Genomic DNA, 11,438 nt, shown 5'->3' with positions numbered 1-11,438 from the left:
CATCGCTTAATGACAGGTATATGTTCTGAGAAATGTGTCAGTAGGTAATTTCTTTGCTGTGTGAACACCATAGCGCGTACTTACAGAAACCTCGATGGTGCCGCCCACATTATAAAATAACATTAAAAAGCAAAGTATATTAAATACATAAACCAGTAAGATAGTTATGAAGTATTATGTGCTGCACATAACTATGTGTTGTACTTATTTACGAATGGCAGCGTAGTACGTTCGCTTTCCCCAGCATCACCACCGACACCCAGCCCTGACCTTAACCATAGGTAACTAAACAGAATACAAGACTTTGGACATCTTTAGTTATTTGACTGCACATATTTTTATAAAATTGAATTTCCCCTTGTGGGGACGGAAAAAAAAAAAGTTGTCAAAATAAGAGATTTTTCTTATATTCCTGTTGTTTCTGGGGACTCTCCATTCATATCTACAGGCGTAAACTGAATCATAGCTATGATAATCCCAACCTGAACCCAGCCGTAACCTTAATTATGAACCAACGCTGTGATATTGGAAAGGCAGAGTTAACAATACTTAGCCTAAAAGCTACCTGGCTAAGCAAGAGGTTCACAGGCCCCGGGTGAAAATGTTAGAGGAATAAGAAGGCAGTTTTAATGTACACTGTAGATGACATGGCAATATTTGTTCTCAAAGTCTCGTTGATTTCAATCACCTCTTTCGGTCAAGCCAACTCGGTTAACTTTGGGTAGGAGACTGCCACCCAGAGGCGCTGCTTTACCCTGCGCCCCAAATCGAGGCAGCAGGGTCGAGGCCGGCCAGACGGATACAGCAGCTTTGGTTCCACGACACGGCGGTGTGTCTCCTGGTGCTCTTCCACGCCGTGTCCGTGGATCCTCAGCGACTCCATCCATTTGGCCTCCCAAAGAGCCTCCAAGGCTGGGTCTACGGGAGACTTTAGGGGCAAGGGCTGAAGATCGGGAAGAACAGCCGCATTCAGGAGTCTTCTTTCTTCCTGGGCTTTCTGCTGCCTCATTTGCACCTTCTGTGCATCAGTAACCTGAGACACACATTTTGGAAATATATACAGCAGTGTGCTAAAGCCTTAGGCAGTCAAAAGAAATGTTTAAACGGCATAATAAATATGTAGGCCGACTAGGTAGGGAGCCTCATTTATATTTCTGCCTAACAGGGAGGACCTTCAGGTCTTTACATGTGAAACCTGTATGCCTAGTGCTGTTTGGAATGAGCGAGGAAGTTATATTTAATAAAGCAAATCTTTGTACTGTACATTAACACCAGCATGAATTACTGCTGATTTTCCTGAATGAACTGAAATACAAAGGAAGTTATATAGTACAGAAAGAGCAGCAGCTCTTCTGGAAGAGCCCATCTTCCATCAGCCTATTCTGGTCAGGGTCTCTGTGGGCCTGGATCCTATCCTAAGCAGCACAGGGCACAGGGCTGTGCCCCAGTCCTAATGCTGGATGGGCGGCCAGGCCGTCGCAGAGGAGATGCAGCCACCCTGTTATACACTATTGGCATGTAAATGATGTCACTCAGCTAAAGTACATGTCTTTGAACTGCAGGAGAAAACCAGAGCAGCTGGGGGAAAATCCATATGATATGGGGAGAAGATGCAACCCCCCCGACACACTGTAGGGATGGCATTCAAACCCCCAGCCCTGCAGGTGTGAGGCTGCAGTGCTAGTATCCACTGTGCCACTCTTCCAGAAAATATTAATAAATAAATTAATAAACAGTTTTGATTACTTTTATTTTGGAGGAGGTTTGTAAATTCAGAGTTCTTTTATAACTGTGTTGTAATTGTGATCTTGTCAATATTACTACTGGAGGCATTTCTGACTTTTGCAGTGTTAATACACTTTAAATCAAGCCCAGTTTCAGGTGATGTGATATACTGGTCTTTGATAATAAGCGAGGGTAGGAGTACACTGAAAGTCATTAGAAATTACCAGAGAATAGTAACATTCCAGCTGCTGGTTTGAACAATATTGCAGAGGGACAGATTTGAAATGACACCACCACTCTTTCTTGGAGGCTCTCTGGCTGGGGGCTCGTCGCTGACGTCCACTTCGGTAAGGGGGGGGGGGGTACGCCTTCAGCCCCGGGTTGGCAAAAGTCTCGTTGATTTCAGTCGCGTTGGGCTTGCGCCCAACTTCTTAGGTGGCGTGGTGCTGGATGGGAAGAGCAGTGGCAAGGCTCTGAAAACAGCAGCGGCATGTTCCACTGTTTTGACGGAAAGCACAACACAAGGCTGTATAAATATCCACTCACAATGAGATATCAATATATAAAAACTTAGCCAAATCAAGGTATAGTGATCTCACCTCCATCCAAAGTTTTTGGAAGCTTCATAGCTTTCTTCATGACACCATAAAACTGGATCTTTGAGTAGAAGTTGTCCCATCTGTTCTTCATCTCCGACATGTACCAGGCATTGTTTGGCTGAATGATTCTCTACAACTCATCTAGGTCTTGGTTTGTTAGGTGTCCAAGATGTCACCAGAACCAAAGGAATAAAAAAAATAATAATAAAAAAAAGTCAAAGTGTGCCAGCTTAACCATTTCAGAACCTCTGCTAAAATCACTCCAGTATTTGCAGTGACCATCCAGTGCAGCCATGTATTTTTTGACTAGGCCACTAGCACACCCCATACAGCTAGTCAATCTGTCACTGACTTTTTAAACCATTTTATTTAATTATTTAATTGAGCTGTTGGTGAAATTTAACAAAATCATGGAACGGCTGAGGTGCCCCTGAGGTGAGGTTTGGGAACTGAAGCGGTGTTCATCTAGCCATCCAACTAGATATAAGTAACTTTTTAGAAAACAGAAGAAATTACTACTAAACTCAGCAAAAAAAGAAACGTCCCTTTTTCAGGACTGTGTATTTCAACAATAATGTTGTAAAAATCCAAATAACTTTACAGATCTTCATTGTAAAGGGTTTAAACAATGTTTTCCATGCATGTTCAATTAACCATAATCAATTAATTAACATGCACCTGTGGAATAGTCGTTAAGACCTTAACAGCTTACAGAAAGTAGGCATTTAAGGTCACAGTTCTAAAAACGCAGGACACTAAAGAGACTTGTCTACCTACTGTGAAAAACACCCAAAGAAAGATGCCCAGGGTCCCTGCTCATCTGCGTGAACGTGCATTAGGCATGCTGCAGGGAGGCATGAGGACTGCTGATGTGGCTAGGGCAATAAATTTCCATGTCCGCACTGTGAGACGCCTAAGACAGCGCTACAGGGAGACAGGAAGGACAGCTGATCATCCTCGCAGTGGAAGACCACGTGTAACAACACCTGCACAGAATCGGTACATCCGAATATCACACCTGCGTGACAGGTACAGGATGGCCACAACAACTGCCCGAGTCACACCAGCACCCCCATTACTCTGGTGGGGTATCTGGCATCTCCCGTGGCTCTTGCAGTTGATATCATATTGGTCAGTGTTTCTTTTGAGTCGGCAGAAAAGCTCCTTTGATAAATCCATGATGTTCTCAGTCCCCAGCAATTTATGCTCGAAGTACGAGCGTTGCACCTGTTCAGGTTCACTGTCTGAAGATTATGTATTCTGGACTGGACACAGTGACAAACTGAGAAGTGAAGGGCTCTTCTTGTGAAAGGCCGCAGCCTCCAGTCGATGGCTGTTCTAGTTCAGCAGCAGTCTCCACCTAAAATACATACAATTAGATATTTCCTAGGATAACTTTGTCAAAGAGTATGCCCACACAATGAGATTTTTCATCTATAACAATCAGCAATGCAAGTAACTAAGCAGGTAAAAGCAAATAATAGAACAGCTATAAGGTCTGGTAAGGTCAGAAAATGACGTCACTATACTGTAATGCAGCCTTTAAAACCAGGAAAAGACAACACATATGTATTAAGAGGAAGTCACAGATGGCCACGTCGCCTACGTAACATAGAATTGAAGAAATTTTTTGAATGTCCCCCTGTGAATGTGATGATTTGGGAAGTTGTAATTGTCTGGCTCCACTACTCACGATTTGGTGGAGTACCTCCAACTCCACCTAGCAGACATATATACAGTAAGAGGTGATTGAGGTGTGGATTGATTCTGATCGTGTGTGGATCCTGAGATTCAAATACGTCGTCCATGATTCACTCATAATATTATTGTGACAAGGTTGAACTGTATAAGAATGTTTTTTACTGATCACTTATATAACTTGTTTCTCATGAATAACTTGTTTCTCATGATAAGAGTCAAGATTAGGGCTGCAACGATTCATCGAGTAATTCGATTACAAAAAAACCTCGATGCAAATTCTTTGATTCGATGTTTCGTGTAATCCGCACGACTATGTACTGCTTAGTGATCAGCGTGTTTCACTCGGAGGATTATTACTGTCGCACAGTGTGCTTACGCTGCAGTACGTGTAGCAGGTTTGTTTTGATGCCGCATTGGAGGAAGACAAGGAAAATAGCGAGGAAAGTCAGAGAAAAAGACGAAAAATGTCTAAAGTTGGGGACCATTTCAAACAAAAGAAAAGTGAAATGCTGTACAGTGTGTCCATTGTAAAACCGAATTAGCTTAATTACCACAATAGCACAACGTCAATGATTCAACATCTCAACAGAAACACCCAGTCTATGCATCCAGTCCACAGAGTGGAACCAGTACAAGGCACGCGCGAGCGTTTCCATCTCATTTGCGGCTAAACAAAGACCTGCGATAGAAACGTATTTATGGGCATATGTGTGAATTAAAAAGTACAAGATTCAGCCCAAGCAGCCCCTATTTTTCCTCAACAAAAACACTGATAACACAACAGCAGTGAAAATGATGCTGTCATAGTTTAACATGGAACTAGAGCCTGTCTATACACTAACAACAAAGAGCAAAGAGACGGTTCCGTCACAGAGATGGTGAACTCAGGTGGAGTGAAGGAAAACAACAGCAGTGCTTGTAATCGCTACTAAACCTTTACTGGTAAAGAGCTGGCGAGAGTCCCTAATCAAACCAGCTGTTCAACAAGCTGAAAGGTGAAGAAAAGTGATGTTTTCAGCTGCTCCCATCCACTGCCGTTTGTCTTCCACAGCAGCAAGGCTACAGTAAAGCTATACAAGTTAAAATAGAAGCTGTTTGTATGCAGATAAACTGTTAGCTTAGTTTAACACAATATTTAAATTTGGTAACTTGCAGCAGGATGACAGCAGCCGTCACACTTTGTCACAGTGATACCTGCAGGAAGCAGGGGTGAGTCTAACGGGGAGCGTGGGGTGTACTCAACTAGATCTATTTCAAGGCTTTAGTAATATTATTTTGCAGATTTAGATTAATATGAATAATTTTACATAATTATAATATAAATAATATAAATATAATATAAAAATTAACCCCCCCCCCCCACCCCCCCAACAGCCTTGGGCCAGTAAAACTCTGAGACACTGAATTATTATTATTTCCCCTTTTTCAGTAAATCACAGTGTCTTATAGACAGCTTTGTTCAGGTAGCTGAACCATGTTCAGTTCAGCAAGCTGCTGAGTTGACCAACAGCATTTTGAACATGATTGTTACAGACATATCCAACCCTGGCAAAGCTAGCAAAGTGTTTTCTGTGTGTCCCAGCAACATCTACACCATCAGAACGTCTCTTTTCTGCAGCACGAAACATTGCGTCAAAGCGGAGGGCAGGACTCAGTTCTGAGCATGTTGATATGCTCACTCTTCTACATTGCAACCGCTAAATGCTCCTTTAAAGGCTTACACACACACACACCATTCCTACCTCATCCAGGAGATACAATCCTGTCAGAACATATGTACATAAATGAACTAAAAGGGTTTAGTTCTCGCCAGTTGCTGTATGGAGTTAAAATCATTAAAAATGTTCCTAGAAAGGAAACTCATGAGTTGTTCATTTTAAGAGACCTGTCTATTTTTCATTTTTTGAATACTAATTATTGCTCTTTAATAAGACAAAAGTATTTCTTATCCGATTATTTGATGGAATAATTGATAGAATACTGGATTACTAAAGTAATCGATAGCTGCAACCCTAGTCAAGACGCTTATCTTGTCCTAAAAATTCTTGTCCTGGGATACTTATTCTGTTCAAGGACGCTTGTCTTATTCCTGATTTACGGGATGCTCACTCTGTTCAAGGACGCTTACTTTGTTTTTCTGAGGGGGTTTTCCTGGGAAGAAAGGGTGGTCCAATATATGTTTTGTACACCATCGATTAGTGTGTGGGATGCTTATCTCATTTTCAGAAGAAAAGGGGAAGTGTCAATCAAGGACACTTGTTTTATTATTTTTGATTGAAACTGTATCCAGCATTACCCGGACAAAATTGGAAATTTGAGCCTGGCCAGCTCATCCCCTGCCCGCACACAGCACCCAAAATTAGTATAAAGGAAGGGGGAGATCTCAGTATATAATAATTTGCATTTTTTTACTTATTATTGTTCATAATGCATATGCAATAGTTTGTATTTATGAGATTATTATTGCTTATGATCATTTTGTATCACTTTTAGTAAATATTTGAGTGAACTGAAACGAGCCTGTTTGTTCCTTCGAAAGCATTCCAATATCCAAAAATCACACAGGACATAGTCTCATCAGTACAATGTTGATATATTGCCCAGGCCAAATTTAAAGCCCATACAACAGAACTGAGAACCTCCCTGTGCAAGAACACTAAACTGTTACATAACTGCAAATCCTATTTACCATTTAATATCATTGTATTTGTTTCTGGCCAACGCCCAGAAAGAACAAAACACAGCTGCTGCACTTGGGTTAACTATGGATTTACACTATCGTTACACTGCTCAAACATTTTTGTTAAACAAATGAATGAGCTTGATTCCTCTTGAGCTTTGGCTAAAATAAAATGTTAAAATGAAAAGATTTGTAAATATTTAACATCTTAGTGGTATCACACAGGTGTGTACATTACTCTATTTTATTACATTTTAAACTTACTGTACATAAAGCAGAACTGACCTTTTCATCGTTATTCACAAGAAGTCATATAGCCCTGCACCTCTGAAACTTTTCAGGACCAGGACACAGATCCTTGATGTCATCTTGAGAAAGTGAAGGCAGCAAGTCATCTCCAATCTTAGCAGCCAGAACATAGAAAAGTTACAGTTACATCAGTGCCTAGAGACTGAGCATATCACTGACTTACTTCAGCCTTGAGTACATAAATCAAATGAGTAGAAGCTTGCTTGGACCCCTGGTGCGTCTTGCGTTTTTGGAAAATCAGAGTACCTGTATCAGTATTTCTGGATGGTTCAACTCAAGCACACCTTGCTGCTGCCTGCAGGATGGGTTCAGGGTGAGATGTGGGCAGAGCAAGGTGTCACTCAGTTACCATATATGCAATGACGTTAATGGTATCAGATCAGGAGATTAGGGTTAGCGCTATGCTTACAAGATGTTTGTAGACATTCTGTTAATTACACTAGTAAACACTAAGATCCTTCAGCTCTTAATTACTGTGACACAACAGTCTAAACAACAAATGTGCCCCCGCAGGCTGCAGCGAGGACCCTCTCGTTCAACTTGCCATGGCAACAGCTGACGTCACCGGGTTGGCAGAGGGGTTTGTTTTATCAACTTCACTCTAAGTCTTGACATAGCATTGGACTTATGTCATGATAAGCACAGCTCGAATGGGCAATAAAATGGTGACATTCAACTGTACAGCGACGGCGTTGTTTAAGTTAAATAATATTCGGGCAAAGCCACAAAACACCTACCATGTAGGCTAAGGTCCAACTCCTCTGAAAACATCATCTGAACCAAAACCAAAAGTCCCAGGGTTAACTGTTACATGCAGACTTATTTGGTTAACTTTGCAAGTTAAACTTGTTCCACTTTTCATGTTTGAGAAGAAAATCCACAATATTAACTGTAGATACTTACATTAGGATATTTTGAGCTTTATAAGGCTAAACATGGGTTAACGGTAACTTTGTAGGATCTGATGTTAGCACACGACCCAACCTGCCAAGACAGGTTAGATTTATAGAAAGATTAAAAGTTAATGTTAATACAACATATAACTAAACAATATATCATACCTATTAGTGTAGCAATCACAAATCCGTATAGTTGATCCATGTAGATTCCAAAAACTTTCTCAAGGCAGCACCAACGTATCCGCGTCTGAAATACAACGACCGTTATATACACGCGCTCTCCTCAATCGACAAAATGGCGCCGACACGTTTTGATTATGCCATTTTCCGGGGTGGGGTGGGGTGGGGGGAGCGACCGGCCGAAATACCCTAGCTTTGCTTAGCATCTTTTAGAAAATGTTTTTTTCTTAGATCATATAACTACAAAATCATACATTTTAATCCTGTTTATGCTATCATTGATTAATGACTGGTTCGCTGCTGCTTTTATGACACACAGAATTATGGTAACTACCCCTCGGTGACCTCATGTGATAAACCGTCCAGGTTGCCCTCGGTTCAGGGGGTAAAGATTTTAACAATTTGTTCCCGCCTTCTATGCACAGCCACAGCACGCGTAAGTGGATCCAGGTTAGGTTCGCATGTCAGAAAGCCAGCTAACATGGCTAGACGACAAAAATCAGAAAATGATTTGGCGCTGTGTTATCTACTTTGTGTGTGTAGGTCTCACCTTCAAATGATTATTGAGTCATATAAATTCGGCTCGTAGTCGTAGTCCAGATATCCGTGTTGTTCGTGAAATCGATGGCTGTACCAAACTCACTTTGGTATCACATTTGAAGAAGCCATTCTGAACACTTTGACAGTAGCAACCGATCAAGGAGAGAATGAAGGACGGCAACTTCAAGACGGGAAGCCACATCAGCGCTGGACCGAAACACTAACAACGTGTGAGCATGCAGGTAGGCAGGGCCAAAGCACCCGCCCTATTTAAGTCGGCGGTTTTCAATCGGTGAGGCGCAGCACGGCTGGGAAAAATGGCCTGCAAATATAAACGGGGAATGCACGAATAACAGGAGGTCAACCATTGCGGCGCTAGCTGTCCGCTCCTGAGACTATAGTTTCATTTTGTTTGTGGTAATAATTTGCATCTGTCAGCGTACTGAATATGCCACATACTGTAGGCTAAAGAACGAGTCAGAGCAGAACGTTCACTCCTGTGAACTAATACGAGCTCCACCGTCAGAGCTTTTATTGCAACTCTGCGTGTTAAAATGTGCAAATAGAAACTGTAATATTAGCCTGTGGTCAAACTCAATATAAATCAGGTTTGATTTTATTAATGCAGTTATTTCACAAAACCTGATTTATGAATCCTGCTAAAGTAGTGCGTCAAATATTGTGGTGCGTCAAAATACGGCCGAGATAGAGATTGACTGATAGACAGAGAGAAAAAGTTCTTTTCAGAACCAGTGTGTTACTTTTTAGAATTGTGACTTAAATGCATGATGTTCTCCAAGCCTTACTCTTAGGCCTGTATATAATGTGTGAGTTGTAGCATTTTAACCAACCTCAGTTATGGGTTTGTTTTAAATTCATAACTTTTAGTATTCCATTAACAGTGTAGAAAATGTCTTTTGCTACATTATTTGCAAAAACTGCCTTTTATGAATTTGAGCCCCTGCTCCTCTATCATCCCTTTCATCTCCATAAATACAGGCCAGCTGATGCAACAGTGGAGAACGTAGAGCGAGGAATGGAGGATGCAACGGTGGAGAACAGAGAGCAGCCCTGTCCTGATTCTGCCACCCCACAGCATTTTGGTGCTTTTGACGATTTGGTGTCATTGTACTCTGGCTTTGACAACAGCAGCCTCATCCCTCCACAGCCCCCTGCAATGTCCCACACTGGTGGTTGTACCATACAAACAACTTCGAACTTCCCAGATTTTCCCCTGCATCACATCAATCTGACCTTGTACAGAGATTTACTTACATTCATGTCTCTGGTGACTTTTCCTATGAAATCAGCAGACGAATTGGAAGAGCATGGGAGGTCATGAGGTCGCTGGAAAGGGGTGTGTGGCGTTCCCAATAATTTTGCAAGAGGTCCAAGGATTTAAAGTCCTGATGCTCCCTGTCTTGCTGTATGAGTGTTAGACGCGGACGCTGTCCTTTGAGCTGAGACAAAGACTGGACTTCTTCGGTGCAGAGTCTTTTCGGAGAATCCTTGGATACCGCTGGTTTGACTTGGTGTCGAATGAGCGGTTGCTAGAGGAGTCCCGAATGAGGCACATTACCTTCATTGTGAGGGAGAGTCACTTACGGCACTACGGCCATGTGGCGCGTTTCCCTGAGGGTGATCCGGCTCGCAGGATCCTCATTGCTGGGGACACAAGCGGCTGGACCAGGCCAAGGGGACGCCCACGTAACACCTGGCTGCGGCAGATGGATGGCCATTTCTGGAGGGTGGGACTGGACCGTGTGTCTGCCTGGGGGGTCGCCGGCCTGGATCCCAAGGAGTTTTGCCGTGTGGTGGGTGCGGCAATGTGCTGCATCTGCGCATGCTCCCCAACCTGACCTGACATTACCTGCTCCACTCCTAGGCTCCACCAAACATCTGTAGTAAGATATTTTATGTTTTCTGCAGCAGAGTCACTTCTGAATAATCAGGTGAAAAATAGTAGAATCAGCAGGGAGTCTTCTCCTCTTGCTCTTCCACTTGAATACTACTTGTCACTTTTATCATTAAGGTTAAAAAATATATATCTGCAACATAAACTGTAACTCATCTTCTGCAGCTGCAGTTTCTTCAAGAAAAATCAAATGACCAAAAGATACTCAAACCAGCTACACAAATGTCTGATACTGACTGTTCTTTTTTAAAGGATGATTCCTGCCAGGACATTGTGACCAGACAAGCTACTTCTATTGTGTCGACTGCAAGAGAAAGACACCATCTTTGGCAGGTTTGTCCTCATGCAGCATTAACATTATTTTTGTCTTTGTTGATTATCTGCGTCTATAATTTGTTTTATTGCCCCATCATTCAGTTTATAACCTCATTGTTTCCCCAGTTGTTTATAATTATTATAGAGTTTGATTTCTCTTATTAATCCTCATAGACAAGGTGCAGGGTTCTTACACCTTTTCCAACTTCAAATTCCAGCACTTTTCAAGCACTTTCAAGGTGCATTTTTATGCTTTTCCAGCACCTAACAACCGCGGTAAATTACGTTTATATATGCTGTATGTACTTTTTCACATTTAAATCCATTGTGCTATTAAAAAAAAACACAATATGACATTTCAACTTAAATTGTTGAATACTTTCGCGTGAATTACACGATCAATAACAAATTGGCAAGGAAGTGCCCTTTAGACTGTTATCGTGCATTCCATTTGCCCTAGGAACTCGGATTCCGAGTTTCGAAGCCGGAAGTGATGACATGCGCGCTCCCATTTCTCGGAGATCCGAGAAATATCTCGGATAACGCAGAGGATCCCGAGTTCAGAATCGAAGATG

The 11,438-nt window shown here is 42.0% G+C and overlaps 1 long non-coding RNA gene across 3 annotated transcripts; it reads right to left on the bottom strand.

The window, feature by feature from the left end:
- Positions 1-1,783: 1,783 nt before the first annotated feature.
- On the bottom strand, positions 1,784-8,862 carry LOC111856912 (uncharacterized). Of its 3 annotated transcripts, none has more exons than XR_011985289.1 (9): positions 8,644-8,862; positions 8,076-8,160; positions 7,918-7,998; positions 7,752-7,788; positions 7,178-7,309; positions 6,991-7,073; positions 3,552-3,684; positions 2,325-2,471; positions 1,784-2,223 (listed from the first exon to the last, which is right to left on the bottom strand). It is a non-coding gene; the product is annotated as an uncharacterized lncRNA (long non-coding RNA). The 3 variants fall into 3 exon arrangements; XR_011985290.1 differs by having other exon boundaries at positions 1,784-2,171; XR_011985291.1 differs by having other exon boundaries at positions 6,991-7,107; positions 7,261-7,309.
- Positions 8,863-11,438: the final 2,576 nt, after the last annotated feature.

This window comes from Paramormyrops kingsleyae, chromosome 24, assembly GCF_048594095.1.
Source record: "Paramormyrops kingsleyae isolate MSU_618 chromosome 24, PKINGS_0.4, whole genome shotgun sequence".
Taxonomy (NCBI): domain Eukaryota; kingdom Metazoa; phylum Chordata; class Actinopteri; order Osteoglossiformes; family Mormyridae; genus Paramormyrops; species Paramormyrops kingsleyae.
The sequence above is the reverse complement of the archived record's forward strand: the minus strand, read 5'-3'. Positions and strand labels throughout refer to the sequence as shown.